The sequence below is a fragment of the Pristiophorus japonicus genome, chromosome 6 (assembly GCF_044704955.1).
Source record: "Pristiophorus japonicus isolate sPriJap1 chromosome 6, sPriJap1.hap1, whole genome shotgun sequence".
NCBI lineage: Eukaryota > Metazoa > Chordata > Chondrichthyes > Pristiophoridae > Pristiophorus > Pristiophorus japonicus.
Genome location: NC_091982.1, coordinates 10,670,752 through 10,695,748, shown reverse-complemented (window position 1 = coordinate 10,695,748; position 24,997 = coordinate 10,670,752). Strand labels below are relative to the sequence as shown.

Below are 24,997 nucleotides of genomic sequence, written 5' to 3'. Positions count from 1 at the left end.
GCAGGAGGTCCGTTCCTCTGATGACATGGCGTGAACATCATTCCATTTCCAATTAAGTTCTGCTAGCCAGCTTCGCTCCAACAGGGCTGGGAAATTCCCGGGGACAATCCACAGGGAAAGTCGGTTCACCATCCCTTTGTGTGTGACTGAGAGCATGGCGCTGCCAAGGACTGGGATGATTTCTTTAGTATAGGTCCTTAGTTTGGTGTCGAACTTTGTGAGGTTTGGTCTGTTGCTTTTGTGCGGCCACAGCTGTTCAAATTGTTGAACGCTCATGAGGGATTGACTGGCCCCCGTGTCCAGTTCCATGTTGACGGGTATCCCGTTGAGTAGATCCCTTATCATAATTGGAGGCGTCTTGGTGTAAGAACAGTGGACATTGATTATGTTAACCCGCTGTACCTTGGCGTCCTGTGCACTGTTCAAACCGTCTTCTGGTCCGCTTTCCGATCCTTCCGATTCGTATACCAGCCGAGCTGCTGTTTTTCTGCACATGCGAGCCAGATGCCCTGTGTAGTTGCAGTTTCTGCAAACGGCATGCTGAAATCAACACACCCTGGTTGAGTGCCTTCCCCCACATCTCCAACACAGACCGTTTCCATTGTTTCCGAAGGATGAGCTGCGTCTGGCTGATCTCCCTTGAGTTTCTCTCAATCTGTTGTTGATTGCTTGCATTGTGGGTTGATGAGATGTGATCAGCCGTTCATGTGGCCCTTGATTTTGATGGCTTCTGGCACCACTGTCTACTGTTGAAGGCCTGCTATCCTGCCTTTGTCTGTGTGTGGGGGAAGCGGTTTGTTTCGCAATGTGAACCCCTTGTTCCGATGCCTCGTTGGTTGTCGTACCCGAAGTATAGATCAGCCTTGTTTCTTCTTCGTCTGCCAAGAACGGCTGTGCGACCAGTGCTGCTGCCTCCAGAGTCAAGTTCTTAGTCCCTATAAGCTTTCGGAATAGGCCTGCGTGGCCTATTCCTTCAATAAAAAAGTCTCTCAGTACTTCTCTCCTTAGTTCATCGGGGAACTCACATGAACTAGCCAGCCTCCGAAGTTCCGCCACGAAGTCGGGTATGCTTTGGCCCACACAGCATCTGTAGTTGTAGAACCTGTGTCTGGCCATGTGTAGGCTGCTCGCTGGCTTCAGGTGGTCTTTCACCAGTGTGCTCAACTCCTGAGACGACTTGCTTGCTGGTTTCTCGGGTGCCAGCAGATCTTTCATTAAAGCGTATGTTTTCGAGCCACAGCTGGTCAAGAGATGGGCTCTTCTTTTGTCTGCCTTATCGTCGCCCAGCCAGTCTTTGGTCACAAAGCTTTGCTGGAGCCTTTCTATAAAGTCATCCCAATTGTTTCCAGTATTGTATTTCTCATCTGAGCTGTTGGTCGCCATTCTGTGGATTCTGTGATCCCGTAACTCGTCGCCACTGTTAAGTCCTGACTCTAATGTACAGACTTACACGAGACACAAGCTGAAGTCAAGGTCACTGAGGACCTGCACCTTTAATTCCAGCTCTCCAGTGCTGCACTTGCCTGAGACCTCCCTTTATATACCTCAGTGGGACAGGTCTGGAGTGTCTCCTGCAAGTGCACCCCTGGTGGTAAGGTATGCTTATTGTTACAGGTCATATCCAGTTACAGTCATGTATAGCATGGTAAGATACAGTTTTTAAAAAAGGAGGGAGAGAGAAAACAGGGAATTATAAACCGATCAGCCTGACATCGGTACTGGGTAAGATGATGGAATCAATTATTAAGGATGTCATAGCAGCGCATTTGGAAAGAGGTGACATGATAGGTCCAAGTCAGCATGGATTTGTGAAAGGGAAATCATGCTTGACAAATCTCCTGGAATTTTTTGAGGATGTTTCCAGTAGAGTGGACAAGGGAGAACCAGTTGATGTGGTATATTTGGACTTTCAGAAGGCTTTCGACAAGTTCCACACAAGAGATTAATGTGCAAAGTTAAAGCACATGGGATTGGGGGTATTGTGCTGACATGGATTGAGAACTGGTTGTCAGACAGGAAGCAAAGAGTAGGAGTAAATGGGCACTTTTCAGAATGGCAGGCAGTGACTAGTGGGGTACCGCAAGGTTCTGTGCTGGGGCCCCAGCTGTTTACACTGTACATTAATGATTTAGATGAGGGGATTAAATGTAGTATCTCCAAATTTGCGGATGACACTAAGTTGGGTGACAGTGTGAGCTGCGAGGAGGATGCTATGAGGCTGCAGAGCGACTTGGATAGGTTAGGTGAGTGGGCAAATGCATGGCAGATGAAGTATAATGTGGATAAATGTGAGGTTATCCACTTTGGTGATAAAAACAGAGAGACAGACTATTATCTGAATGGTGACAGATTAGGAAAAGGAGAGGTGCAACGAGACCTGGGTGTCATGGTACATCCATCATTGAAGGTTGGCATGCAGGTGCAGCAGGCGGTTAAGAAAGCAAATGGCATGTTGGCCTTCATAGCAAGGGGATTTGAGTACAGGGGCAGGGAGGTGTTGCTACAGTTGTACAGGGCCTTGGTGAGGCCACACCTGGAGTATTGTGTACAGTTTTGGTCTCCTAACCTGAGGAAGGACATTCTTGCTATTGAGGGAGTGCAGCGAAGGTTCACCAGACTGATTCCCGGGATGGCGGGACTGACCTATCAAGAAAGACTGGATCAACTGGGCTTGTATTCACTGGAGTTCAGAAGAATGAGAGGGGACCTCACAGAAACATTTAAAATTCTGATGGGTTTAAACAGGTTAGATGCAGGAAGAATGTTCCCAATGTTGGGGAAGTCCAGAACCAGGGGTCACAGTCTAAGGATAAGGGGTAAGCCATTTAGGACCGAGATGAGGAGAAACTTCTTCACCCAGAGAGTGGTGAACCTGTGGAATTCTCTACCACAGAAAGTTGTTGAGGCCAATTCACTAAATATATTCAAAAAGGAGTTAGATGTAGTCCTTACTACTAGGGGGATCAAGGGGTTTGGCGAGAAAGCAGGAATGGGGTACTGAGGTTGCATGTTCAGCCATGAACTCATTGAATGGCGGTGCAGGCTAGAAGGGCCGAATGGCCTACTCCTGCACCTATTTTCTATGTTTCTATGTTTCTATAGACAGTAATGTGAGATACATGACAGATAGTTACTTTGTAGTCGCCACAGATCCTGATGGTGCCGTCTCCCTTGAGGACTCGAACAATCTGACTGGTCCACTCATTAAATTCGATCGGCGAAATGCCCGCTCGTTGCAGCCTGCCCAGCTCGACCTCCACCCTCTCTCATCATGTAAGGTACTGCTCTCGCCTTGTGATAGGTGGGTCGCGCCCCCGGAATGAAATGGATCTGCACTTTTGCTCCTTGGAACTTCCCGATGCCTGGTTCAAACAGCGAGGGGAACTTGCTTAGGACCTGGACACATGAGGTGTCGTCCCAGTTCCAGCATATCTTTTCCAGCCAGCTCCTGCCAAATAGCGTGGGGGCCATCGCCCGGTACCACCCAGAGTGATAACTCGTGCACCGCTTCATCGTAAGAGACCTTTACGGTAGCACTGCCGATTACGGGAATCAGTTCCTTTGTGTACGTTCTCAGTTTAGTATGAATGGGAGTCAGGACTGACCTTGAGGCCTTGCTGCACCACAATTTATCGAAAATCTTTTTGCTCATTATGGACTGGCTTGTGCCCGTGTTCAGCTCCATGGACACCGGGAGTCCATTTAATTCAACTTTCAGCATTATCGGGGGACACTTTGCGGTAAATGTGTGCACCCCATATACCTCTGCCTCCTCGTCTGAGGCTCTGGTTCGTCGTGATCCACCGTGGATCTGTCCTCCCCTGCAACATGGTGGTTTGCAGGATTAGCAGGGTTTGCAGCTCGCCTGCACATGCGTTGGAGGTGTCCCATTGTTCCACAGCCCTTGCAAACTTATCCTTTGAAGCGGCATGAATGGAATCGATGATCGCCCCCGCAGCGTTACAAGGTGTTAATGGCCTTGCATTCACCACCCTTAATGGTGGACTCTGAGTCATCTGCGGATGTGCAGCTGCAGGCGTGTAAGTCCTGCCATGTACATTTCGATTCGAAAACAACGTTACTTTGTTCACAATACTTGCAGCAGCACTAGTGTGCTGAGAAAATTGTTTGGTATTGTCACTGGTGGCGATAAACACCTGGGCTATCACTGTGGCTTTACTCAAGGTTGAGGTCTCGACAGGCAAAAGTTTGCGAAGTATTACTTTATGGCTAATGCCAAGTACAAAGAAGTCCCTGAGCATGTGCTCCAAGTGTCCTTCAAATTCGCAATGTCCTGCAAGGCGCCTTAGCTCGGCCACGTAGCTCGCCACTTCCTGGCCTTCAGACCTCTTGTGCGTGTCGAACCGCTACCTCGCCATCAGAACGCTTTCCTTTGGGTTCAGATGCTCCCAGACCATCGTACGACTTGTCTGTGGGTTTCGCTGGAGCGAGTAGGTTTTTCATAAGGCCACACATTGGTGCCCCGCAAACGGTGAAGAGGATCGCCCTTCGTTTGGCAGCATTCGCTTCTCCTTCTAGCTCATTGGCCACGAAGTATTGGTCGAGTCGCTCCACGAAGGTTGCCCAATCATCTCCCTCCGAAAATTTCTCCAGGATGCCCACAGTTCTCTGCATTGTTGCGGTGGGGTTCGTCATCTGTATCTCGTTGCCATTTGTTATGTCTTGAATAAAGAGTCAGACTAGATACTGCAAGCTCAAAGTAGGGTGTGACCGTCGTCCTTTATTACAGATCTCAGATTGCCTCTCCAGCCTGTGAGGCCTCCTTACATACAGGTGCTCCCAAGGGATTGTGGGATCCTTTGGGACTCCAGGAGATAAGCCCTCTGGTGGTTAGACATGGTATTTACAGGTTTACATACATAACAAACAGGATGGGGCCAGCACGGAGCATCGACAACCCGCTGTCCAAAGCAGGTGAATGAAGTCCAGAAGCTATTTTAAGTGCAGAGAGTTTGAGGTTATGCTGTAGAGCTATTGGAGAGAGCCGCGTCTGGGGGCATACCACTGCAGGGAGCAGCCCATACTGCTGCAGGAGGGCGATGGCTACGAAGCCAGGTTATTGATTGCAGCGCGGGTAGGCACAGCAGGAGGGGCGAAGGAGCGGCAAGAGTCGGCAGAGGAAAGTGACCGGGGCCCAGAAGAGGTGAGGGCCCAGGGGCAGCACGGGGCAGCGCACACTGCGATATGTATGCGCGCTCAGTCTGTGCAGCAGAGCTGGTCTCCAGTTAGCCTTGGGTAATCCTTGCCACTGGACCAAGACCAAGCTCTGTCAAGCCCGTGGGTGGCTGGTGTGCAACAGCCACCGCACGTTAAAAAAAATCCAAGCACAGGCATCTTCCACCCTTCAGGATGTAGTTCTTATTGTGTTCCTAACACAGATGGGACTGCACACAGGGAGGTTAAAGTAACAGTGACCTCAGTCTTTATTAAGACACTCCAGAGTGAGGAACAGGCCTTAGGGGCCGGCTTATATACAGTGCTCCCAAGGGATGCTGGGCTCCCTTGGGACTTCAGGGGATGCGCTCCCTGGTGGCGGAACATGGGAGTGCATGCTTTACAGATACACAACATCACTTCCCCGCAAAGTCAAAGTGAAAACTATTTACAAGGTGAGGCGGTCGGGAGCCTTTCTTTCCCTGCTGGACCGCCTCGGTACAAGTGTCTGTTCTGGTGTGTTGGCTGTGCCCTCGCTGGGCTGGCGTGTTGTTGGCCCTGTAGGGCTGCTGGGTGAGCCTGGCCTTGCTGGGCTGTTAGGCGTGATGGGTTCAATTTCCTGGTCCGGGATGGTGTCGTTGATCCTTTGGATGTGTGTTGTGGGTTCGAAAAAGGTGGTATCTGCTGTGGGTTGTTCAGGGCAGTCTGTGAACCGCAGCCTCGTTTGGTCCAGGTGCTTTCTGCAAATTTGTCCGTTGTCTAGTTGACTACAAACACCCTACTCCCTTCTTTAGCTATCACCGTGCCCGTGATCCACTTGGGACCATGTCCATAGTTTAGCACATACACAGGGTCATTCAGATCAATTTCCCGTGACACAGTGGCGAGACCATCGTTTACATTTTGTTGCTGCCGCCTACTCTCTACCTGATCATGCAGGTTGGGGTGAACCAGCGAGTGTCCTTTTCATGAGTAGCTCAGCCAGGGGCACCCCTGTGAGCGAGTGGGGTCTCGTGCGGTAACTGAGCAGTACTCAGTACAGGCGGGTTTGGAGTGAGCTGTAATGTCCTGTCCCCTCAGTACAGATTCACACAAGGCATGTAGTGAAGTCAAGGTCACTCTGGACCTGCACCTTTATTTCACAGCTCTGGAAGGCTGCACTTGCCTGAGACCTGTCCTTATATACCTGTCTTTTGCAAGTGCACCCATGGTGGTAAGGTATGCTGGTGGTTACAGGTCATATCTTATTACAGTCATGTATAGCATGTTAGGATACAGTTATATATAATAATGTAAGATACATGACATCACCCTCCCCCAAGGTCTTATTGTCTTTATCGGTTCAGTCTCTCAGGTGGTCTACGCTCTCACGTGGAGCGTCTGAGTTGTGGTTCAGTTGTTTGCCTTGGTGTCTGTTTTTATTTGGGTGTGGTTGCTGGTATCTCGCCTGGGCTGTCTGTTTCGATTGGTGTGATTGTTGTTGACTCGCCTGGGCTGTCTGTTGGGATTGCCCTTTCCTCAGGTTGTTCCCTCTGTCTGTCCACCAGGTGTGGTGCGAGTTCCACATTGTAGTCTGCCTCTGGTTCCGCAGTGTTGTTGGTAAATCTGCTTTTTACTTGGTCTGCATGCCTCCGGCAGGTTTTGCCATTGTCCATTTGTACTACCAGTAGCCTGTTTCATTCCTTGCCCATTACTGTCCCTGCAAGCCATTTGGGACCCCTGCCATAGTTTAGTACAAACACTTTGTCCCCTATCTCATTCCATCTCCCCCTCGAATTTCTGTCATGGTACTCAGTCAGCTTATGGCGCTTTGCCTCAACGATTTCGTGCATGTCTGGGAGGATTAATGAGAGCCTTGTTTTTAAAATCCTTTTCATCAACAGTTGCGCGGGGGGATCCCAGTCAGTGAGTGCGGATGAGATCTGTAGGCCAGCAGCAGTCGCAACAGGCGACCCTGCAGCGTGGGACCTTCGATTTTAAGCATGCCTTGTTTAATGATTTGCACTGCTCTCTCCGCCTGGCCGTTGGAGGCCATCTTGACGTGTTTTATGCCGTGGTCAATTATAAAGTCTTGGAATTCGGCGCTGGTGAAGCTCGGACCATTGTCACTGACCAATATGTCAGGGATTCCGTGCGTTGCAAACATGGTTGCGAGGCTCTCCACAGTAGTGGAGGTTGTGCTCGAGTTTAAAATGGTGCATTCGATCCACTTTGAAAATGCATCTACAACTACGAGGAACATTTTGCCCATGAATGGGCCCGCATAGTCTACGTGCACCCGCGACCACGGTTTGGTAGGCCAGGGCCAGGGGCTCAGTGGAGCCTCCCTGGGGGCATTGCTGAGTTGGGCACAAATGGTGCACCTTCAGACGCAGAGCTCCAAGTCCGCGTCAATACCAGGCCACCAGACGTGGGATCTGGCTATGGCCTTCAGGAGAATGATCCCCGGGTGCTCGCGGTGGAGCTCCCGGACAAATGCCTCTCTGCCTCGCAGAGGCATGACTACTCGGCTGCCCCACATCAGGCAGTCTGCTTGTAGTAATAGCTCATGCATGCGCCTGTAAAAGGGTTTTAATTCCTCGGGGCAGGCATCGTGAGCCTCTGCCGAGTCGCCGGTTAGGACACATCTTTTTACTAAAGATAACGTGGGGTCGCTGGCCATTCAGGCTCTGATTTGGCGAGCCATCATGGGCGAACCTGTGGACACAAAGGCCTTGATTGCCATGACTATCTCACAGTCCTGTTCGTCAGACCCTTCCGTGGTCGCCAGGGGTAGCCTGCTGAGCGCGTCGGCACAGTTGTCTGTGCCTGGTCTGTGCCTTATGGTATAGTCGTAGCATGCCAGCATGAGTGCCCACCGTTGAATTTGCACCGAGGCGTTGGCGTTTATTGCCATGCTCTTGGATAGGAGGGACGTGAGGGGCTTGTGGATGGTTTCTAACGGGAACTTGGCCCCGAAAACATAAGAACATAAGAATTAGGAACAGGAGTAGGCCATCGAGCCCCTCGAGCCTGCTCCGCCATTCAACAAGATCATGGCTGATCTGGCCGTGGACTCAGCTCCACTTACCCGCACGCTCCCCATAATCCTTAATTCCCTTATTGGTTAAAAATTTATCTATCTGTGATTTGAATAAATTCAATGAGCTAGCCTCAATTGCTTCCCTGGGCAGAGAATTCCACAGATTCACAACCCTCTGGGAGAAGAAATTCCTACTCAACTCGGTTTTAAATTGGCTCCCCCGTATTTTGAGGCTGTGCCCCCTAGTTCTAGTCTCCCCGACCAGTGGAAACAACCTCTCTGCCTCTATCTTGTCTATCCCTTTCATTATTTTAAATATTTCTATAAGATCACCCCTCATCCTTCTGAACTTCAACGAGTAAAGACCCAGTCTACTCAATCTATCATAATAAGGTAACTCCCTCATCTCCGGAATCAGCCTAGTGAATCGTCTCTGTACCCGCTCCAAAGCTAGTATATCCTTCCTTAAGTAAGGTGACCAAAACTGCATGCAGTACTCCAGGTGCGGCCTCACCAATACCCTGTACAGTTTCAGCAAGACCTTCCTGCTTTTGTACTCCATCCCTCTTGCAATGAAGGTCAACATTCCATTCGCCTTCCTGATTACCTGCTGTAACTGCAAACTAACTTTTTGGGATTCATGCACAAGGACCCCCAGGTCCCTCTGCACCGCAGCATGTTGTAATTTCTCCCCATTCAAATAATATTCCCTTTTACTGTTTTTTTTTCGAAGGTGGATGACCTCACACTTTCCGACATTGTATTCCATCTGCCAAACCTTAGCCCATTCGCTTAACCTATCTAAATCTCTTTGCAGCCTCTCTGTGTCTTCTACACAACCCGCTTTTCCACTAATCTTTGTGTCATCTGCAAATTTTGTTACACTACACTCTGTCCCCTCCTCCAGGTCATCTATGTATATTGTAAACAGTTGTGGTCCCAGCACCGATCCCTGTGGCACACCACTAACCGCCAATTTCCAACCTGAAAAGGACCCATTTATCCCGTCTCTCTGCTTTCTGTTAGCCAGTCAATTCTCTATCCATGCTAATACATTTCCGCTGACTCCGCGTACCTTTATCTTCTGCAGTAACCTTTTGTGTGGCACCTTATCGAATGCCTTTTGGAAATCTAAATACACCACATCCATCGGTACACCTCTATCCACCATGCTCGTTGTATCTTCAAAGAATTCCAGTAAATTAGTTCAACATGGTTTCCCCTTCATGAATCCATGTTGCGTCTGCTTGATTGCACTGTTCCTATCTAGATGTCCCGCTATTTCTTCCTTAATGATTCAAGCATTTTCCCCACTACAGATGTTAAACTAACCGGCCTATAGTTACCTGCCTTTTATCTACCCCCTTTTTTAAACAGATGCGTTTACATTAGCTGCTTTCCAATCCACTGGTACCTCCCCAGAGTCCAGAGAATTTTGGTAGATTCTAACGAATACATCTGCCATCTCTTTTAATACCCTGGGATGCATTTCATCAGGACCAGGGGACTTGTGTACCTTGAGTGACATTAGCCTGTCCAGCACTACCTCCCTAGTGATAGTGATTGTCTCAAGGTCCTCCCTTCCCACATTCCCGTGACCAGCAATTTTTGGCATGGTTTCTGTGTCTTCCACTGTGAAGACCGAAGCAAAATAATTGTTTGAGGTCTCAACCATTTCCACATTTCCCATTACTAAATCCCCCTTCTCATCTTCTAAAGGACCAACATTTACTTTAGTCACTCTTTTCCTTTTTATATATCTGTAAAAGCTTTTACTATCTGTTTTTATGTTTTGCGCAAGTTTACTTTTGTAATCTATCTTTCCTTTCTTTATTGCTTTCTTAGTCATACTTTGCTGTCGTTTAAAATTTTCCCAATCTTCTAGTTTCCCACGAACCTTGGCCACCTTATACGCGTTGGTTTTTAATTTGATACTCTCCTTTATTTCCTTGGTTATCCACGGCTGGTTATCCCTTCTCTTACCGCCCTTCTTTTTCACTGGAATATATTTTTGTTGCACACTATGAAAGAGCTCCTTAAAAGTCCTCCACTGTTCCTCAATTGTGCCACCGTTTAGTCTATGTTCCCAGTCTACTTTAGCTAACTCTGCCCTCATCCCACTGTAGTCCCCTTTGTTTAAGCATAGTATGCTCGTTTGAGACACTACTTCCTCACCCTCAATCTGTATTACAAATTCAACCATGCTGTGATCACTCATTCTAAGAGGATCTTTTACGAGGAGATCGTTTATTATTCCTGTCTCATTACACAGGACCAGATCTAAGATAGCTTGCTCCCTTGTAGGTTGTGTAACATACTGTTCTAAGAAACAATCCCGTATGCATTCTATGAATTCCTCCTCCAGGCTACCCCGTGTGATTTGATTTGACCAATCAATATGTAGGTTAAAATCCCCCATGATTACTGCCGTTCCTTTTTCACATGCCTCCATTATTCCCTTGATTATTGTCCGCCCCACCGTGAAGTTATTATTTGGGGGCCTATAAACTACTATCTCTAATCTTCACCCACAATGATTCAACATTTTGTTCATTAGAGCCAATATCATCTCTCACAACTGCCCTGATATCATCCTTTATTAACAGAGCTACCCCACCTCCTTTCCCTTCTTGTCTATCCTTCCGAATTGTCAGATACCCCTGTATGTTTAATTCCCAGTCTTGGCCACCCTGCAACCACGTTTCTGTAATGGCCACCAAATCATACCCATTTGTAATGATTTGTGCCGTCAACTCATTTACTTTATTTCGAATGCTGTGTGCGTTTAGGTAGTGTTTTAATACTAGCTTTTAAACCATGATTTTTAGTTTTGACCCCTCCTGTAGCCCCTTTATCTTCATACATATTGTCCCTTCCTATCACCTGTGGTTTACACTTACCCCAGTGCTACTCTGCTCTGTTGCCTCCTGCCTTTTGCATTCTTTCTTGGGGTCCTGTTCATCTGCGCTCTCATCCACTCTAACTAGCTCAGAGCCCTCTCCTGGGTTCTGAATACTCCTCACATTGAGGCACCGAGCTTTCAGGCTTGCCTTTTTATTACCCTTTAGAATTTTGCTGTACATTGGCCCTTTTGGGTTTTTGCCATGGGTGTCTCTGCCCTCCACTTTTACTCATCTCTTTTCTGTCTTTTGCTTCTGTCTCCATTTTGTTTCCCTCTGTCTCCCTGCATTGGTTCCCATCCCCCTGCCATATTAGTTTAACTCCTCCCCAACAGCACTAGCAAACACTCCCCTGAGGACATTGGTTCCGGTCCTGCCCAGGTGTAGACCGTCCGGTTTGTACTGGTCCCACCTCCCCCAGAACCGGTTCCAATGCCCCAGGAATTTGAATCCCTCCCTGCTGCACCACTGCTCAAACCACGTATTCATCTGAGCTATCCTGCGATTCCTACTCTGACTAGCACGTGGCACTGGTACCAATCCCGAGATTACTACTTTTGAGGTCCTACTTTTTAAATTTAGCTCCGAGCTCCTTAAATTCGTCTCGTAGGACCTCATCCCTTTTTTTACCTATGTCGTTGGTACCAATGTGCACCACAACAACTGGCTGTTTTTTCTCCCTTTTTAGAATGTCCTGCACCCATAAAGGTATCGGTGCATCTTTTTGACACCGTACATGCATGCGAGCGCCTCCTTCTCTACCATTCCGTACCCACGCTCCACCTGCGAAAGTGACCTGGATCATAAGCTATGGGTTGTAATTTGCCCGCACTATTGACATGTTGCAAAACGCACCCGACCCCATACGCTGACGCATCGCATGTGAGAACTAGCTTTTTACTTGGGTCAAGGAAAGTCAAAACACTGTTGGAACACAGAAGGTTGTGTGCCTTAATGAAGGCGCGTTCCTGGGCGTCCCCCCAAAACCAATCGCACCCCTTCCTGAGTAGCACGTGGAGAGGCTCCAGCAGCGTGCTTAATTTCTGCATAAAGTTACCAAAGTAATTGAGTAGCCCGAGAAAGGCACGCAGTTCTGAGACACTCCGGGGCCTGGGTGCCAGGCGAATTGCTTCTGTTTTGGACTCTGTTGGGCGGATTCCACCAGCGGCAATCCTTCTGCCCAAAAATTCAACCTCATGTGTGAGAAACAGGCACTTGGATTTCTTGACTCGTAGATCTACCCGATCCAACCGCTTTAGTACTTCCTCCAAATTACGGAGATGGGAGTCGGTGTCCCTGCCCGTGATAAATATGTCGTCTTGAAATACAACCGTCCCCGGGATGGACTCGAGCAGACTCTCCATGTTGCGCTGGAATATGGCAGCTGCCGACCTGATGCCGAATGGACATCGATTATACATGAAAAGGCCTCGATGTGTGTTGATGGTGGTGAGTAGCTTGGATTCCTCGGTCAATTCTTGCATCATATACGCAGATGTGAGGTCTAATTTTGAGAAAAGTTTACCTCCAGCCAGTGTGGCAAATAAGTCCTCCGCTCTGGGCAGCGGGTACTGGTCCTGTAGGGAGACTCTGTTTATGGTAGTTTTGTAGTCCCCACAGATTCGTACGGATCCATCAGGCTTCATGACTGGGACGATGGGACTTGCCCAGTCGCTAAATTCCACAGGTGATATAATGCCTTCCCGCAGAAACTTGTTTAGTTCGTGTTCAATCTTTTCCCTCATCACATAGGGTATAGCTCTGGCCTTGTGATGGACCGGTCTAGCATCCTGTGTGATGTAGATTTTGACTTTGGCCCATTTGAAAGTGGCCACACCTGGCTGAAAGAGATGTTCAAATCGCTTTATAACTGTTGAGCAGGAGGTCCGTTTCTCTAATGACATGGCATGGACATCATCCCATTTCCAGTTTAGTTTGGCCAGCCAGCTTCTCCCCAACAGTGCTGGGGGGTCTCCGGGGACAATCCACAGGGGAAGTCGGTTCACTGTCCCTTTGTGTGTGACAGAGAGCATGGCGCTGCCGAGGACTGGTATGATTTCTTTGGTATAGGTCTTTAGGCCCCAAGTTTCCACACGCAGCAAAACGGGCGCTCCTCCGAGCTGGGCGCCTGTTTTTCGCGCCGAAAACGGCGCCTGAAAAAAAACGCACTATTCTCGAGCGCTTTGCAGCTCGATGTCTGCTTGGCGCGGCGCCCAGGGGGCGGAGCCTACCACTCGTGCCGATTTTGTAAGTAGGGGGGCGGGTACAATTTAAATGAGTTTTTTTCGTGCCGGCAACCCTGCGTTGGAGCGTTCGCGCACGCACAGTGTGAAGGAAACATTGGCACTCGGCCATTTTAAAAAGTGCTGCAGAAAAAGTGAAAATTTGTTTATTGAACCCTTGCAAAGGCTTGTATTTTAATTTTCTTGATATTTCTGTGTGTGAGGGTGAGGGAGTGCATTCTGTAATTAAAGATAGACTGTGATAAACGGGACACATGCACTTGTTTGAGACTATTCAAATTCTTTGTAGCTGTTCAATTTTTAACATTTTTTAATAAAACCACATTGCCCTTCCATGATCAGCACTGAGGCTTCCTGCAGCTTTCTCCCTCCCTCCCCCGCCCCCTGCCCTCGGTCGGTCCCGATGGCAAACCGCTGCCTGAAAGGCCTGCCTGAAGCACTTTCACACAGGTAGGAACATGGTTTATTTAATCTTTTCTTTGCTTATAAATTTTTATTCAGGTTGGATTTATTTGTATAATATTTGTATAAGTATAACTAAGGATTTATTGTAGAATGTAATGACTTCCCCCCCCCCCCCCCCCCCCGTCCACCTCGTTCCGGACGCCTAATTTGTAACCTGCGCCTGATTTTTTAATGTGTAGACAAGGTTTTTTCAAGCCTACAAAAATCTTCACTTGCTCCATTCTAAGTTAGTTTGGAGTACGTTTTCACTGTGGAAACTTTCAAATCAGGCGTCAGTGGCCGGACACACCCCCTTTTGAAAAAAAAATTCTGTTCAAAAGTGAAACTGTTCTACATGACTAGAACTGCAGAAAACTTAAATGTGGAGAATTCCGATTTCTAAGATACTCCGTTCTCCACCAGTTGCTCCTAAAAATCAGGAGCAAATCATGTGGAAACTTGGGGCCTTAGTGTGGTGTCGACCCTTGTGAGTTTTGGTCTGTCTCTTTTATGCGGCCACGGTTGTTCAAATTGTTGCGCGCCCATGAGAGATTGACTCGCTCCCGTATCCAGCTCCATGTTGACAGCTATCCCGTTGAGGAGGACCCTCATCATTATAGGAGGCATCCTGTTGTAGGAGCAGCGGCCATTGATCGTGTTGACCCGCTGTACATCGGTGTCCCGGGTACTGTCCCCACCATCTTCTGGTCCGCTTTCCGACCCATCCGATTCGTATACCAGCCGAGCTGCCGTTTTTTTGCACGTGCGGGCCAAATGCCCTGTATTTTCACAATTTCTGCAAACAGCCTGCTGAAATCGACATCCCCTTGACGAGTGCCCACCCCCACACCTCCAGCACAGACCTGTTCTATTGTTTAAAGTGTTCCCAAAGAATGAGCTGCGTCTGGCTGATCTCTCTTGAGCTTCTCTCAGTTTGTAGTTGATTGCTCGCATTGTGGGTTGATGAGGTGTGAACGGCCGTTCCTATGCCCCTTGATGGCTTCTGCCTGCTGTCGAGAGCCTGTTCTCCCGGTTTTGTCTGTGTGTGGGGGTAGCAGCTTGTTTAGTGCTGTGAACTTCTTGTTCCGATATTTCATTAGTTGTCGTACCTGCATTGTAAATCAACCTCGTTTCTTCTTCCCCTCCCAAGAATGTCTGTGCAGCCAGTGCTGCTGCCTCTAAGGTCAGGTTCTTGGTCTCTATGAGCTTTCGGAATATGCCTGCGTGGCCTATTCCTTCAATGAAAAAGTCTCTCAACATTTCTCTCCTCAGTTCATCAGAGAACTCACATGAACTAGCCAACCTCCGAAGTTCCGCCACGAAGTCGGGTATGCTCTGGCCCACACAGTGTCTGTAGTTGTAGAACCTGTGGTCTGGCCATGTGTAGGCTGCTCGCTGGCTTCAGGTGGTCTCTTACCAGTGTGCTCAATTCTTCAAACGACTTGCTTGCTGGTTTCTCGGGTGCCAACAGATCTTTCATTAAAGCGTATGTTTTCAAGCCACAGCTGGTCAAGAGATAGGCTCTTCTCTTGTCTGCCTTATCGTCACCTAGCCAGTCTTTGGTTACAAAGCTTTGCTGGAGTCTTTCTATAAAGTCCTGCCAATTGTCTCCCGCATTGTACTTTTCATCTGATCCGTTGTTCGCCATTCTGTGGATTCTGTAATCCCGTAACCCGTCGCCACTGTAAAGTCCTGTCCCCTCAGTACAGATTCACACGAGGCATGTAGTGAAGTCAAGGTCACTCTGGACCTGCACCTTTATTTCACAGCTCTGGAATGCTGTACTTGCCTGAGACCTGTCCTTATATATCTGTCTCTTGCAAGTGCACCCCTGGTGGTAAGGTATGCTGGTGGTTACAGGTCATATCTTATTACAGTCGTGTATAGCATGTTAGGATACAGTTATATATAATAATGTAAGATACATGACATGAGCCTTCTGTGACTCGTTTAAGGTTCTGTTTGATTATTTGTACTGCCCGCTCTGCCTGCCCATTGGAGGCTGGTTTAAACGGGGCCGAGGTGACATGTTTGATCCCATTGCGGGTCATGAATTCTTTAAATTCGACACTGGTGAAACATGGCCCATTGTCACTGACCAGTATGTCAGGCAGGCCGTGGGTGGCAAACATGGCCCTGAGGCTTTCAATGGTGGCGGTGATGGTGCTTCCCAACATTATTTCACATTCAATCCATTTTGAAAAAGCATCCACCACCACCAGGAACATTGTACCGAGAAACGGGCCCGCATAGTTGACATGGATCCTCGACCATGGTCTGGAGGGCCAGGACCACAAACTTAGTGGTACCTCTCTGGGCGCGTTGCTCAACTGAGCACACATGTTGCATTGCCGTACACAGGGCTCTAAGTCAGAGTCGATACCGGGCCACCACACATGGGATCTGGCTATCGATTTCAACATTACTATACCCGGGTGTGTGCTGTGGAGATCTGAGACGAACGTCTCCCTGCCCTTTTTGGGTAGCACTACGCGGTTACCCAACAACAGGCAGTCTGCCTGAATGGACAGCTCGTCCTTTCGCCGCTGGAACGGCTTGATTAGTTCTTGCATTTCAACGGGGATGCTGGCCCAGCTCCCATGCAGTACACAGTTTGTTACTAGGGACAGCAGAGGATCTAGGCTGGTCCAAGTCCTAATCTGGCAGGCCGTGACAGGTGATTTATCATTTTTAAACGCTTCCATGACCATCAACAAGTCTGCGGGCTGCGCCACCATCAACAAGTTTGCAGGCTGCGCCATTTCCATCCCCGTGGTGGGCAATAATAGCAGATTGAGAGCATCCGCACAGTTATCAGTGCCTGGTCTGTGGCGGATAAGAACATAAGAACATAAGAATTAGGAACAGGAGTAGGCCATCTAGCCCCTCGAGCCTGCTCCGCCATTCAATAAGATCATGGCTGATCTGGTCGTGGACTCAGCTCCACTTACCCGCCCTCTCCCCGTAACCCTTAATTCCCTTATTGGTTAAAAATCTATCTATCTGTGATTTGAATACATTCAATGAACTAGCCTCAACTGCTTCCTTGGGCAGAGAATTCCACAGATTCACAACCCTCTGGGAGAAGAAATTATTTCTCAACTCGGTTTTAAATTGGCTCCTCTGTATTTTGAGGCTGTGCCCCCTAGTTCTACTCTCCCCTACCAATGGAAACAACCTCTCTGCCTCTATCTTGTCTATCCCTTTCATGATTTTAAATGTTTCTATAAGATCACCCCTCATCCTTCTGAACTCCAAGGAGTAAAGACCCAGTCTACTCAATCTATCGTCATAAGGTAACCCCCTCATTTCTGGAATCAGCCTAGTGAATCGTCTCTGTACCCCTTCCAAAGCTAGTATATCCTTCCTTAAGTAAGGTGACCAAAACTGCACGCAGTACTCCAGGTGCGACCTTACCAATACCTTATACAGTTGCAGCAAGACCTCCCTGCTTTTGTACTCTATCCCTCTCGCAATGAAGGCCAACAGTCCATTTGCCTTCCTGATTACCTGCTGCACCTGCAAACTAACCTTTTGGGATTCATGCACAAGGAAGTTGTGTGATGGTGGTGCAGTGGTAAGCATGGTTGCCTTCCAAGCAGTTGACCTGGGTTCGATTCCCAGCCATCACATTTGTCAATTTCTACTTGAGGATGAAATTAACCTCTGATGACTCTGGTTCCAAGCAGTGATAACAGCAGCATTTCTACGATTTCCAAAAAGAGTTTCATGCACAAGGACCCCCAGGTCCCTCTGCACCACAGCATGTTGTAATTTCTCCCCATTCAAATAATATTCCCTTTTACTATTTTTTTTCCCAAGGTGGATGACCTCACACTTTTCGACATTGTATTCCATCTGCCAAACCTTAGCCCATTCGCTTAACCTATCCAAATCTCCTTGCAGCCTCTCTGAGTCCTCTGCACAACCCGCTTTCCCACTAATCTTAGTGTCATCTGCAAATTTTGTTGCACTACACTCTGTCCCCTCTTCTAGGTCATCTATGTATGTTGTAAACAGTTGTGGTCCCAGCACTGATCCCTGTGGCACACCACTAACCACTGATTTCCAACCGGAAATGGACCCATTTATCCCGACTCTCTGCTTTCTGTTCGCCAGCCAATTCTCTATCCATGCTAATACATTTCCTTTGACTCCGCGTACCTTTATCTTCTGCAGTAACCTTTTGTGTGGCACCTTATCGAATGCATTTTGGAAATCTAAATACACCACATCCATCGGTACACCTCTATCCACCATGCTCGTTATATCCTCAAAGAATTCCAGTAAGTTAGTTAAACATGATTTCCCTTTCATGAATCCATGCTGCGTCTGCTTGATTGCACTATTCCTATCTCGATGTCCAGCTATTTCTTCCTTAATGATAGTTTCAAGCATTTTCCCCACTACAGATGGTATAGTTATACGCTGATAGCGCGAGTGCCCACCTTTGTATGCGGGCTGAGGCATTAGTATTTATCCCCTTGTTTTCAGCGAACAGGGATATGAGGGGCTTGTGATCGGTTTCCAGCTCAAATTTGAGGCCAAACAGGTACTGATGCATTATCTTTACCCCGAACACACACGCTAATGCCTCTTTCTCAGTCCTCTCGGCCTTAGACAAGCTCCTGGAGGCATAGGCGACAGGTTGCAACTTCCCCGCAACGTTAGCTTGTTGTAATACACACCCGACTCCGTACGACGATGCATCACATGCTAGCACAAGTCTTTTGCACGGGTTTTACAATACAAACAGCTTGTTGGAGCATAAAATGTTTCTGGCTTTCTCAAAAGCAATTTCTTGTTTTTTTCCCCACACCTAGTTCTCATCTTTACGCAATAACACATGTAGGGGTTCTGAGAGGGTGCTTAACCCCGGTAGGAAGTTACCAAAATAGTTGAGGAGTCCCAGGAACGACCGCAGCTCCGTGATGTTCTATGGCCTGGGTGCGTTCCTGATAGCCTCTGTCTTGGCGTCTGTGGGCTGAATGCTGTCCGCCACGATCTTTCTCCCCCAAAACTCCACTTCTGTTGCCATGAAGAGGCATTTCGACCTCTTCAGCCGCAGCCCTACGCGATCCAGTCGCTGGAGGACCTCCTCCAGGTTTTGTAGGTGCTCGACGGTGTCCCGACCCATGACCAATATGTCGTCCTGAAAAACCACTATGCGTGGTGCCGACTTGAGTAGGCTCTCCATGTTCCTCTGGAAGATCGCTGCAGCCGACCGAATTCCAAATGGGCATCTGTTGTAGATGAACAGTCCCTTGTGCGTGTTGATGCAGGCGAGGCCCTTTGAAGACTCCTCCAGCTCCTGCGTCATGTAGGCCGAAGTTAAGTCGAGCTTGGTGAACGTCTTGCCTCCTGCCAGTGTCGCAAATAGGTCGTTTGCCTTAGGTAGCGGGTATTGGTCCTGTAGCGAGAAACGATTAATCGTTACTTTAATATCGCCGCAAATCCTGACCGTGCCATCACTTATGAGTACTGGAACAATCGGGCTGGCCCACTTGCTGAATTCCACTGGGGAGATGATGCCCTCACATTGCAGCCTGCCCAGCTCGATTTCCACTCTCTCCCTCATCATGTGAGGTACCGCTCGCGCCTTGTGGTGAATGGGTCATGCCTCTGGGACCAAGTGGATCCGCACCTTCACCCTGGAAAAGTTTCCACTGCCTGGCTCAAAAAGGGATGGAAATTTGTTAAGAACCTGGGTACATGAGGCCTCATCGACCTGTGATAGCGCTCGGATGTCATCCTAGTTCCAGCGGATTTTGCCCAGCCAGCTCCTTTCAAGCAGTGTGGAGCCATCGCCCGGGACAATCCAGAGTGGCAGTTCATGTACCGTGCCCTCGTAGGTGACCTTGACCATGACACTGCCCAGGACAATGATGAGCTCTTTGGTGTACGTTCTCACTTTCGTGTGAATGGGGCTCAGGGCTGGTCTGAGTGCCTTGTTGCACCACAGTCTCTCAAACATCTTTTTACGCATGATGGATTGACAAGCGCCAGTGTCCAGTTCCATGGCTACGGGTAAGCCATTTAATTTTACATTAAGCATTATAGGTGGACATTTTGTTGAAAATGTGTGCACCCCATGTACTTCAGCATCTGCCTCCTCTCTCTGAGGCCAAAATTGCTTTGATCCACCATGGACCGATCTTCTTCTGCCGCGTGGTGGTTAGCAGGTTTTGCAGAGCTTGCAGCTCGTCTGCAAGCTCGTTGGAGGTCCCCCATTGCTGCACAGCTCTTGCAAACATACCCTTTGAAGTGGCATGAATAGACTGAATGGAAGTCTCCGCAACGCCAACAAGGTGTGAATTGCCTTGCATTCATGAGTCATCTGGGTCACCTGAGGCCTGCTGGCAGTTGCAGACTCGTGGTTTCTGCTCGCAAACACAGTTCCAGTTAATTCATGAACATTGCTGGCACTTGTGTGCTGAGAGATTTGTTTGGTGTTATCACTGGTGGACATAAACGCCTGTGCTATCGCAATAGCCTTACTGAGGGTTGGTGTCTCTACAGTCACGAGTTTTCGTAGGATGGTCTTGTGGCCAATGCCCAGTACAAAAATGTCTCTGAGCATCTGCTCCAGGTAGCCATCAAACTCACATTGTCTTGCAAGTCGCCTTAGCTCGGTGACGTAGCTCGCCACTTCCTGACCTTCAGATCGCTGGCACGTGTAGAACCGATACCTCGCCATCAGCACGCTCTCCCTCGGATTAAGATGCTCCCGAACCAGTGTACACAGCTCCTCATATGATTTATCTGTGGTTTTCACCAGAGCCAGAAGATTCTTCATGAGGCTGTATGTCGGTGCCCCGCAGACCGTGAGGAGGACCACTCTCCTTTTTGCAGCGCTTCCTTCTCCGTCCAGCTCATTGGCTACCAAGTACTGGTCTAGCCGTTCGACATAGGCTTCCCAGTCCTCACCCTCCGAGAACTTCTCCAGGATGCCCACAGTTTGCTGCATCTTTGCTTTGGATTCGTATACTCGTCGCCAGTTATTGTGTTCCTAACACAGATGAGACTGCACACAGGGAGGTTAAAGTAACAGTGACCTCAGTCTTTATTAAGACACTCCAGAGTGAGTAACAGGCCTCAGGGGCTGGCTAATATACAGTGCTCCCAAGGGATGCTGGGATCCCTTGGGACTTCAAGGGATGCACTCCTTGGTGGTTGAACATGGGAGTGCATGCTTTACAGATACACAACAGTTCTGGATTTGGAATATTAGGTCCTTCATTGAAACATTTGTGAACTCATCCCTTTTTTCGGCGTGGAAGCAAATCATCCTCGCTTCGAGGGACTGCCTATGATGATTATGCCGTCGGAAGGAGAGTCGGTAGCGATACAGAAAGTTGATAGCGAAGTTTCTGGGTTACCGTAGGTCAAAGCAGCGGAGAGAAAATAAAACCACAGCCAGTGACCAGCAATGTTGAGAACCAGTAGAATGGGTGAAGTAGCAGCTGCTAGCTATAAACCAGCAGAGCTGAAAAACCAGTAGAACCAGTTCAGCAGAGATACAAACGCAGTTAAAAGGAAAACCTTCATAGGCTCTCCCAAAAGCAATGCTCATGGCTTATCTAGTTACCTTTCAAATTGCTTTGTCTGTGCTGCAGCTAATGATCCATCATCTGAATCTTCTTTTTATTAACATGAAGTTTTCCTAGGGCTCTGTTCTCCCTCCCACTCGGTTCCTTCTTCATATCAGTGACTTAATTTGCAACACCCAATTTCATCCACTCTTCGACAATTCTATTCTCCATTCATCAGCCTCATTCTTTCATATTTCATACACAAGTGCTCACAATCTGTTATCCTCTTGTCCTCCCAGTGCAATGACTGAATCACTACAACTAGCATTTTATAGGCCTAGAAATCCCGATCGTCTGCTTCCCACGGGCGATCGACTGAAATAGGGAAAAAAGATGCGCACTTACCTGAACCTGCTGCCCCCACGAGAGATGCCGGTCCTGAGGCCTTCACTCACTGCGGAGCACGACGGTGGAGGAGGGTGGGTCAAAGTGCCCCTTTTAACGATTGCTCGAGCCTTGCGCCAGCAGCTCATCCATGAACGCTTTGCTGCCTGAAGGTTCAGCGGCAACTATTCCACATGGACCACGCTTACTGTTTATACCTGTTCCGTAATGTCGTGTTGTGTTAAAGGAACAAATAATGGAAATGATTCTTCTTTAGTTCAAAAAGTTGTGTTAATAATGGAACAAATAATGGAAATGTTTCAGTTAGAATTTAAAATACATTTGTTTGTACTTAACTTTAATAAAAATATTCTGGTATCAAACTTTAAAGATCATTTAAAAACTTTAAAATCACTTACAAACTTTTAAACTTGTCAATTTACATAACTTAGAAAAAACATGTCACCGCCAGTGTTTTAACTACCTGCAACATGTTCACTGACAGTGCATCAGCTACCTGCGACATTCCCTCACTTATGTGCCCATTTCTCGAGAGAGTGTTGTTACTTCTCCCGTCAATCCCGATACCTCATCACCCACCCGACTGATGGTGTCCAGGAGTGATCGTATAAGGTCAATGCTCTCCGCGCTCATTGCCATCATCTGAATTACATCTGGTAGATCCTGCACCTCAGGAGAGCGAGAGCGTTGTCGAGCTCTCCTTCCCATCCTCACCCTGCATCCAAGGCTCGCTGCATCCCACTGGGACCTGCAGCCTCGGATGGTGGGGCCCTGTGTGTACCTCGCTGCATCCCACTGGAATCCCCAGCCTCGGACTGTGAGAAAACATGGAATATCCTAACACTCGTATCACTCAGGAAAGGTCCTGGCACCTCGATGGGCGGCACCTGCACCTCCTCCAGAGTGAGTACAACAGTGTGTCCTTCATCATCCATCACCTCCCCCTCACCCCCATGGTCTTGGTCTGGAAGGTGGGATTGGAAGATGTTCTCCTCTTCAGGCTCGTCCCCGTCTGAATCATCTTCTGCATCGACTTCAGCCTCGTCAGGGTTGGCCTCAAGCTCTGCAAAATATAACAGAACAGACAAATGGTTAGCAGCAGAGGAGGGGGGCTGGGTGGGTGGCATGAGTAGGCTCACACAGCGCAGGCAGCAGGCTGATTTGAAGGACCACGATGAATGATAGCACGTTGCATCAACCGAAGCGTAGCTGACGGAGACATCCCCGTGAACCGAAGCACGGCTAGCCCGCGCAGTACTTAACATCTAGCAAAGCCAGACTGTGGAATTTGCCGGACTTACCCTCTCTCTTGAGTGTAGGCCCACCTTGTGCAGGGGTGATTGCTTTTCTCCAGGCAGGACTCATCAAAGCAGCAACCCTGTCTTCCAAGAGTGTCAGTGGTGCAGGTTTGCTGGGCCTCCTTCTGTTTGCATTCTTTCCTGTTTGTTGTGGGCCACCTTCCTCTGCAAAGTTGAAAATATAACTTTTTAGAGAGGGTGTTTTTCTGCTGGGTGGGACATGTACAAATACAATTCCAGTGAATAAATGAAAATATTACTTACACTAACTACTTAACCAAGGTCCTTCCACTTCTTTTTGCACCGGCCTCCAGATCTCGGGGTGGTCACCATTGCACAGTAATCTTCTGCAAGTTGGTTCCAGCGTTTCTTCATTTCTTTTGGTGAAACTTTTATGTGACCTCTGCTGGTGTCCAGCTCATGCCATCTGGCCTCAATTACAGTAACTAGTGCCTCCACTTCATCCTGTGAGAAATTCTTGGTCCTTGAGTCGCGTTATATATTGTTTTGCAGCTCCGGTTTTTCCAATGAGAATGAAAGTTCTCACACACAACTGGCTCTTTAAAAATGGCCGAATGTAGACCAGGAGCTGTACTGGGCATGCGCGCCCATAGCATTCATGTCAAAAACGTCCTTTTTTTGCGCACATACGCAGAGGGGCGGGGCGGGGGGGGGGGCATCATTTTTCGGCGCAGGCATTAGGCTCCGCCCCCCGAAGTGAATGGACAGGCTGTGCGGCGCCAATTTCAAAAAATAGAACAGGAAAACTATATTTTTTTTGAGTAATCGGGGCCCAAAAAACGGGCGTAACTCTTGCAGTATGGCAAAAAAAACAGCATATGGGAAAATTGAGCTCACTGTTTTGGCCTCAACTGGAGTATTGTGTCCAATTCGGAAGGATGTGAAGGCCTTAGAGAGGGCGCAGAAAAGATTTACAAGAATGGTTCCAGGGGATGAGGGACTTCAGTTGTGTAGATAGACTGGAGAAGCGGGGGTTGTTCTCCTTCGAGCAAAGAAGGCTGAGAGGAGATTTGATCGAGGTGTTCAAAATCACGAGGGGTCTAAACAGAGTAGATAGAAACTGTTCCCATTGGCGGAAGGGCCGAGAATCGGAGAACACTGATTTAAGGCGATTGGCAGAAGAATGAAAGGTGACACAAGGGAAAACCTTTTTACGCAGTGAGTGTTTATAATCTGGATAGCACTGCCTGAAAGGGTGGTGGAGGCAGATTCAATTGTGGCTTTCAAAAGGGAATTGGATAAGTACCTGAGGAACAAAAACATTGTAGGACCATGGGAAAGGGCGTGGGAGTGAGACAAGCTGAAGTTCTCTTCAAGAGAGCCGGCACGGGCCGAATGTCCTCCTCCTGTGCTGTGACCATTCTGAGATTCTCTGCCACCAGTAGCTGCTGCTGCCTACTGGTCTAAGCGTTTCACTGTGTGCAGACCCCTCTAGATCACTAGCTCACCTGCATGGAATGCCAATGTCTGCACCGGTGCCTGGGAGGAGTGGAGTGCCTGATGCTGCTTCCTCAGAGGGATTGTCCTACTCTAAGATCTATTCTTCAGCAGGCGACCTAAAACAAAGAGAAAATGGAGAAGAGTTATGATGGGAGAGAGAAGCTACACATGATCAGGTGATAGTCTGAAGAATGCAGGTTGAAGTCGCTGAGCTTTCTGCATCTGTGCTGAGTTAAAGGGATACAAGTAATATTCAGGCACCCTGTTTGGCTATGCCACCAAACTCTCCTTCCCCGCTATTCATGACTCTGCCTGGGCCAGCATCCAGAGCTTCTTGTTCTGCCTGTGTGAGGGCAGTCATGCTGGGGACTCCTTCATCTGTCCTGTTCCTCTCTCTGGTATTATGAGCAGTCTTGTCCTGCAGAAAGGCAGGGTGAGAGTTAATGAGTGTGTGTTGAGGAAGTGAGTGGAGATGTATGAGGCTTGCGCATATAATGGATGTGGTGAAAGTTGTAGA

General features: G+C 48.4%; 1 protein-coding gene and 1 non-coding gene across 2 annotated transcripts in view; both read left to right on the top strand.

Annotated features, from left to right (window-relative positions):
- dlg3 (discs, large homolog 3 (Drosophila)) overlaps positions 1 to 24,997 on the top strand; it is a 779,594-nt gene that overhangs the window by 149,572 nt on the left and 605,025 nt on the right. The window lies entirely within an intron of this gene.
- On the top strand, positions 17,345 to 17,416 carry trnag-ucc (transfer RNA glycine (anticodon UCC)). The gene has a single exon. It is a non-coding gene; the product is annotated as a tRNA-Gly (tRNA).